Genomic DNA, 9,111 nt, shown 5'->3' with positions numbered 1-9,111 from the left:
TCTTGGTCTTGTAAGAAACTTTGATTAACACAAGTTAACATAGATGATACACCATATTTTTTGCTTCCTCCTACAAACTTTAAAATTTTAACTTTTACATTTAGGTCTATGATTCATTTAGTATTAATATTATTTATTTATTTAGTTAGTTAGTTAGTTTGCACTAGGGAGTTGGGGATTGATTTTGTTCTGTTGTTTTTTGTCTGATTTTGTTTCCCCCTCCTTTTGGTTAATGAGTTGTTGCAAGCTGTATTAGTCTGTTTTCACACTGCTAATAAAGACAAACCTGTGACTGGGCAATTTACAGAAGAAAGAGTTTTAATGGGCATACAGTTCCACATGGCTAGGGAGGCCTCACAATTATGGTGGAAGGCAAGGAGGAGCAAGTCACGTCTTATATGAATGGCAGCAGGCAAATAGAGAGCTTGTGCAGGGAAACTCCCATTTCTAAAACCATCAGGTCTCATGAGACTTATTCACTATGAGGAGAACAGCATGATTCAATTACCTCCCACCAGGTCCCTCCCACAACACATGGGAATTCAAGATGAGATTTTGGTAGGGACACAGCTAAATCATATCACAAGTCATGTATTAATTTTTTCCCCATTTCGTTAAATTTGTAGCCTGGTTAAAAATGAATTGAAAGTGTATACATAGGTCTATTATTTCTGTACACCTTATTTGGTTTCACTGAAATATTTTTTACTATAAGCCAATGTAACTCTATCTTGATTATTTTAATGTTATAATAATTCTTTCAATATGATAGTAAATATCCTTTAATGTTATTTTAATTTTAATGTTAAATTACTATTTGAATATTATTTTTTTGCATCTCTCTTTGTCTCTCTCTTTTGAAATAGTCTTGCTCTGTTGCCCAGGCTGGTGTGCAGTTCTGCGATCACCTCCCAGGCTCAAGTGATCCACCCATCTCAGCCTCCCAAGTAGCTGGGCCTGCAAGTGCACACCACCACACTGACTAATTGTTTAATCTTTTGTAGAGACAGGGTCTCCTTATGTTGCCCAGGATGGGCTCAAGCAATCCTCCTACCACAGCCTCCCAAAGCACTGGGATTATTGGCATGAGCCACTTAAGAATTATTATACCCTTATATATTTTAGATTCATCTTGTCAAATTCTACTGAAATAAAAACACATAGGAAATTTAACTGGGATTGAATGAGATCTATAGATAAATTTGAAGAGGACTGACATCTTAGCAATACTGTTTCTTACTATATAAATGAGGATACTTTATAGTTCTAAGTGCTCTCTAGCAGTAAATTGTAAAAGTGACTGTTAGAGAAAAAAAAGGTGGTGGTATCTAATAAGCTAAATATGTACACAACTAATGACCTCATAGATACTCTCCTAGGAATGTAACACAAATGTATAATATGCTCCCCAAAGTTATGTCCTGGAAATTTCTTTGTTGCATTATCTGTAATAGCTACTAAGGTGAATACCCTAATTATTTCAAACATAAAATGCACATTTATCTTGTGGAATATTCTTTAAGTGGAATATTACATAATTATATACTGATTTAATAATGAGCTACTGCTCCATTTAAGAGCATTGCTGAATCTCTCAAACCTAATGTTAAGTGAAAGAAGTCAACCATAAAGGGTTCATATTATACAACACAATTTTTTTAATTCAAAAACAGGCAAAAAAGTTATCCTCGATCTTAGAAGTCAAGACAATGTTACCTATTGGAAGGATGGTGATCTTGAGGAGACATGGATGTTTCAAGCGTTGATAATATTTTACTTTTGGATTTGGGGAGTGGTTAAAAGAATGGGTTAAATTTGTGATAATCCATCACTATCTCCACTTTGGAAAAAAGAAAAGAAATAGTATTCATTTTTTTTTAACTCTCAAGCTCTCCTCTTATCTTCCCCCTAGCAACTTTGTAATTATTAAGAAGAATAATCTTCAAGCTTTTCTGCACACAATTCCTCAATATAAATAATTTACATGTATATGTCATATACTATTAAAGTGAATATTATGTAAAATATAAAACATACTAAAGAAGTAGAAATATTTTTATTTATTTTCTTTTACTTTAAGTTCTGGGATACATGTGTGAAGTATGCAGGTTTGTTACATAAGTATACATGTGCCATGGTGTATTTTAAAAAACTGTCCATTGTGGACACTTATGCAATCTTCCTGGAGTAGGGCATTGCTCCCATCAGATCTGGCTCTACAATCCCACACCTCCCTAGCCCATCCTATCTTGCTTATGCAAGGCCTCATTTTCTTCAACACATAAAATATTTGCAAACCAGAAAAGTATTTCCCACAAGTTTTTGGTACTTGGATTTTCTTTCCTTTGTGGAAGTGAGATTTGATATCATCTGTATGAGGAGTTCTTAGAATATGATAGGCTGTATAGATTATTTACAAAGAAGGAATCATTTGAGGTTTTAGATTCTTGCTGTTTTCTATCTCTTCTTTATATTTCTTTGTAAAAACTCATGTATATTTCACACAGTTGTTTATTTTCTTTCCCTATGCATAGAATGAACTGAATCTCAAATTTATTCCTCTCTCTGTTTTCCACTTTCTCATCTTTAGGATTATCTTCCTTGATATTACCGTACTGTTTTTCTCTCTTTTATACACAAAATTTCTATCTCTTTCTAAATCTATTATTCTTATTTTAGCACTCGTGCTAACCCTTCTAATTTAATTCCTTTATTTCTCTCATGTTTCCTTGTCATTCTTGAAATTCATTTTCTCTTTATTGAGTCCTGATTTATCTGCTAACGAATCTTCAATTATGCATAATTTTATTTCTAACAATTATAATTTCCCTACACTTGGCCAGATCTGGTACATAGCAGAGATGCTGTTTTCCTACAAGTTTGAATTATGCGTGAAAATCTCTTGTCACACACACAAACATTGCATCATGCTGTGCTGGTAATATGACCATTTTCACTTCATCTCTGGGCGTTATCCCAATCTTCCACCCTGAGTTACCAGGGCCCTCAAGCCTATCAAATATCTTTCTTTCTTGGCAATTCCATAATATTAAATTTTCATACTCTGGAGTATATCATCCTAACCATTGCAGGCTATTTTAATAGGTTTAATAATATGGATACTTGCTTATGGTTTTACTTGTCATTGATACACTTCTTGAGGAAGTTTATCATGTCTTAATAGAACTTCTCATTGTATACTCAGTTATCACACGTGCGTGCACACACACACAGACACTACTAGGAAAGGTACTCTTTTTTTTTTTTTATCGTTGCTACCCATGTTCAGGTTGTTGCATCCTATACCCACAGCCTAGTTGCTATCTTAATAATGTATGCTAACTTTCTTCTACCTTTTTGAATTTGTATGATTATTCTGGCAGTAATTCAACTCTGAAATATTTGTTATATGGTTCACTCAATTTCTGCTTATGATTCAGTTATCATTCCTTATTATTCTCTGAAAGTTTATGACTTTAGTAAATGTAACTCCAGTTACTTTCTTTTTCATTTCTCTTTAATGTATGTTCATCTCTCATATCACATCCTTCCCACCCTGAAATCCCACTAAAGTTGTAATTTTCCCGTTTACTGCTACTTTCTTCTTTTCCTGAACTAGAGAATAAAATTAAACAGCTTGTAGATAATTATCTGATGCTTTTTGTTTTTAATACTCAGTCCCAGCAATAAACTTGTTCTATTTTTATTTTGCGTCCTTTGTTATTTTTCTTTCTCCCTGATATCTCTCCTGCTGAATGAGCCTCTTCTTTTATTGTTTATACCAATAATCCTGGAATATATTCCCTTTTTCATTCACATGTCTACCTGTAATATTTTATTTCTATATTTTCAGTGTTATCTATATGTAGTACATGCATCACTGTTTTGAAGTCAATGAAAGCAGAATCCTGCTTCTATAAGTTAAAATTGCCCTGACTTTAATATATTATTTAGTCCTTCAATTGTGCTCTTTAACAAAATGAGATAATGCCACTTTCACAAGGTGGTGACATGATGTGAGGATTAAATATGTTAACATATATGAAGTGTTTAGCACTGTATATGACTTATTTTTACACTAACATTTTGCCATAAAAGATTAAACAATTTAGCATTTTTAAGAGGTAGGATTGGTACAAAATTATCAACATAATTTTACATTTGTTTTTTTAAATGTATTTTATAAATATTAAATTATTATTAAAATAATATGTATACGTGATGTTTAACAATTCAGATGTTCAAAAGAGTAGTCTGTGAATACTAAAAATCGGTATTTATTTCCACTGTTTTTCCCTTCATAGAGCAATAACTCTTATCAGTTCCCGTTGTGTCCCATCAGAGATGTACTATGTGTACACAAGTATATGTATTTATATTGTCTCATGTAACTGGTTATACACATGGTATTATATGCTATATGTTATATATTTATATAACATATTTACATAGATATATATGGTATATATATGCTAATGTATAGAATAACTCCGCTCTTTGGAATGCAGGTGCAAGTGTTTCCAAATAATCCTATAGGTACATCTTACTAATTTACATTTAGAAGGTGATTCATGGGTCAAAGTGTAGTCTTAAGGTCTATTAACACTTTCATATGCACATTTTTGAAACAGTTTTAAGAAATAAGTGCAACATTTATAAATATTAATCAATAAAAAAATATGCTAAGACTAAAATAATAAGATATTCTGCACAAAGCATCATAATCAGTCATAATGCTTTTTATTTTTACAGAAAATGCCAGAAAGTTATAATGAAGGAACACACACATGTGCACACACACACTTAGATAAATAAGCGCCACATAAAAAGCTTAAAAATAATAGATTTCAGAAACTGACATTAGTTCAATCCACCTTTCACCAGTGTTACAAATATATATGCAAACTGCTTGTTATATCATTTTTTGTAGTAGCAACTCTGGCAATTATATAGATATTCAAATACAGGAACACATATAAATAAAACCTAGTGTATTCATGTTATAGATACCATAGAACCATTACAATAATGAAGTGGATCTTACATACTGAGAAAAATTGGTAAAATAAAGGGATACCAAGAAAAATAGATAACTCTTTTTGTGAAAGAAATTCAAAATGGAAAGAGAAAGAGAGAATGTACATTTTTATACACTTATGTCTCAATGTGTTTACAGAAAAAAATTGCAAATGCCACAACATACAAACTATTAACATTTGCTGGGTGGCTATAAGGGAAGTTATCCGAGTACAATGAGAAGTGGACTTGGGAGTATGGGACACTATAAACTTTCTGTACTACTTATAATTTTAATAAGCATTACAACTTCTAGAAAAACAAGGTATTTTGAGTTTTTCCTCATACCATTTTATATGCTTTTCTCATGGCATTGGATATCATTTTTTAAATGGCACCTTATTAAATTTCCATTCCTTTCTCGAACAATTTTCACCTTTATCCTCACTCTTCGTACATTCCTCATTTCTTATCATGATGAAGTGGACAGTCTGAGCTGATAATTACCTCATATTTATTGAGAAAATAGACACTGTCGGATAGATATGTTTCAATCTTCCTGAGACTAATTCTATAAACATATCAGTGCTTTTATTTTTTTGTTCTTTACTATTTCTGTGTGAGAGACACTCCTTACCTTTATAATGATCATTTTTTCTACATGGAGACTGAATTCCCATTTTCTTTATCAATAATTTACAATTGCATTACCCTTTGTGATCCTTTATCAATAATCTCATCTTCTTGAAGACAACATATTTTAGCATAGAAAAATACAGTGTCGTTGTACTTCTTATACGAATAGAAAAAAAGAATTCTCCCTGATGTCCAATAATACTACTAGAACATATCTTGATTTTCATTGTTCAGAATCAGTTCTCCTGGATAGATACTATGCTTTTAGCTATTATCTCTAGTTTTCTTACTCTCTCTCATACAGACTTTTTTCACTCTTTTATTGTCTTTGTATGGATGTTATGCCAATTATTTTTGCTATGCATATTTGTGAGAATCGGATTTTGTTGAATATTCTTAAGAGTCTCTGTTTGAAGTGGAATTGAGCCAAATTAATCTTCATGCCAAGGGCTGTTATCTCCAGGTCTAGGCCATCCCTTCTCTTTTACTCTTTCATATTCTTTCATTAATAATTGGCATATCTGAGAGGTCATATCTCTTATGTTCCTATGAACTTATCAGGTTTAAAAAATTCTACTGCCAACTATGAGTTCCTGCCATTCCTTCAAGGGACAATGTCCCTCAAGTGGCACTGCCCTGCCTTACAAAGTAACACATTGTCTTTTAGAAAATGTTTTTTCATTTGTTTGTTTGTTTGCTTGCTGGTGTTTCCTCTGTTCTTTTCCTCTGAGGTCCTCTAAGCATTTTTTGCACCTGCTCTCTTCCCCCTAATCATAGAAATTTCCACTCAGCATGATTTCTTCTTATAGAAGACAGTTTCAGAGAACTGACAACATTAGAACCCTCTACAATGTCTGCGATATTTGATATTTTATTCCAGTTTTTTGTGGGACTTGCTGCATAATCGGATTTTCTGAATTTATTTGGCAACACATAAGTTATAATGTGAGATTTCCTCGAACTTGCTTTTTTTCTAAAAACTACATCGATATAGATAAATAGATGATAGATAGATAGATAGATAGATAGATAGATAGATAGATAGATAGATAGATAGAGCTATAGATATATATAGTTGTTTTGATGTCCTTGGGTTGTTTGCAGGAAAAAAAAAAAAATTGGGAGGAATCAGGACTAGTTGGCCACTGTTTTCAGTGGTAATGCATTAGTATAAATTTGAACACAATCCTGCATGAGAACAGCTCAGCACTTATAAAACTTTGGAAAAGACTGTTTTGTTTTGTTGTTGTTGTTGTTGTTTCACCTAGAGAAGGAGCCAAAGCTAAGAAATTTCTGGGGTTTTGCTTTTGTTTTTTTTAACTTTTTGAAACATTCTTTTAAGAATGTGCTTTTTCTTCCTGTTTTGACTTTACAGTTAGTGTCCCATTTTCTGAAGGATCTTAGTTCCACCCCCGTTCTTTTGATAGGTCAAGGTAATGAGCCCTGTCACTGGTGTCCATGAAAACCAAATCTCCTGGATATAGGGTCTAAAAGGGCCTCCAGGACAATGAAAATTTTAATATTGGCAAACTCATATGTGTTTCAACTTTGCCTTTATTTTTGACCCTTAATGACATCCCTACTTTTGTGTAAGTTCATGTATTTATTAGAGAAATGTTATTGCTGTTGTTTGACCTTTTCAAACTATTTTGTAGCCATGTGTTAACATAATTCTCCATATTACCCAAATGAAAATCTCCATATCCTTTGCAGCCTATTTTAATCTGAATTATTCAATCTCAGTCACTGGAAATGTGACATGGTACTTTCACAATTGTTAATGATTTCCATTATGTTAAATCAAATACTTAAACTTAAGTTATCCTTCATCCTCTTAATTGCAACTCTCTTTTTGCTAGGCGGTAGGGAGTAGGGAGAGAACTTTATGATTTTTCTAATACACTGATGGCCAATCCTCAGTTTTTTTTTTAAAGAAGATAAAAAAATCTTCTTTAACCTAGAACTTTTAGGGCTAAGAGATAAATAATATTATTTTCTCCTTTTATTTTGTCTTGTATACTGTTTCTAGTGGTAATCACTCATTTTCCACAAATAAAAATAACTTACTTTAATCTATGTATTTGCTACATTTTCTAAAATTCTCGGAAATAATATATATTTTGTGTAGATGGACAATATCATTTTTATAATTTTTAAATATTTAATAAATGCCATTTTTATATTCTACCTCTAATTTTTGCCTTTCCTTTAACAATCTATAAGATATATTGCTTCTTTTATTTTCTGCAAATTTTATCATGTGTTTGCTATTGTCTGCAAAAATAATCCAATATGGTAGTTGTTTTACCTTAAATATAAGAACACGTATGACCAAATCTATTGACTCAGTGTTTTGTTCTGGTCCACTTTGGTCTCTACTGAAAGTATCTATATATTTCCCTATAGTCATTCTGTGTTTCATTTACACATGTAAGAGCAAACATAACCTAATCTCTGAGCAGTCTTAGATGGATTCAGCATTGGAAAGGAAAACTTTTAACTAAATAGGTAAACACAATACAGGTGCTCCTCCGCTTACAATGGAGTTACGTCCTGATAAAACCATCATAAGTTGAAAATGTATTTAATGCACCTAACCTATATTCCAGCTTAGCCTAGCCTACCTTGAACATGCTCAGGACACTGACATCAGCCTACAATTGGGCAGAATCATCTAAAACGAAGACTGTTTTACAATAAAGTGTTGAATATGCCATGTAATGTATTGAATACTGTACTAAAAGTGAAAAACAGAATCGTTGTATGCCTACTTGAAATACCATTTCTACTGAATATTTATCACTTTCCCAGCATTGTAAAGTAGAAAAATTGTAAGTTGAACCATCAGAAGTCAGGGAACATCTGTACTATTTAAAGTATGTTTTGATTGTTTTTTCCCATGCTATTCTGATTATTTAAATATCTTGAAACTTACCCTGAAGAATAAATTAACCTCATAACAGATAACAAGTTCTTTAAAGGCTATGTGTGTGCAACAAAATAAAATTAAATGATTTACTTGAGTGCAAATGGATTGCAGTTAATATAATGTACTTAGCTTAGCTAACTGCTATAATATAGTGATCTGACACTTGCCCAAATTCAGCAATCATGTAACTATCTAAATAGGAGAAACTCAAATGTGTCACATTTTTAAGGTCTAGTATTTATTCACACACAATTTATTGCCAGGGCTCTTGATCCAGATTCAGTTTATCTTATGAAAAAGAAGTACATAGAAGTCTTCTCAGGTGTATATAAACATTGGAAAAGACAAACTAAAAAGGCAATGGTGTGCTCAATATTTAGTTTCTGCTTATAAGTGAGACCATGTGGTATTTGGCTGTTTCTGTGTTAGCTCACTTAAAATAATGCCTCCATCTCCATCCGTGTTGCTGCAAAGGACATGATTTCATTATTTTTATGACTGTATAGTATTCCATGGTGTATATGTACCAC

The sequence above is a fragment of the Papio anubis genome, chromosome 3, assembly GCF_008728515.1.
Source record: "Papio anubis isolate 15944 chromosome 3, Panubis1.0, whole genome shotgun sequence".
Classification (NCBI taxonomy): Eukaryota; Metazoa; Chordata; class Mammalia; order Primates; family Cercopithecidae; genus Papio; species Papio anubis.
The sequence above is the reverse complement of the archived record's forward strand: the minus strand, read 5'-3'. Positions refer to the sequence as shown.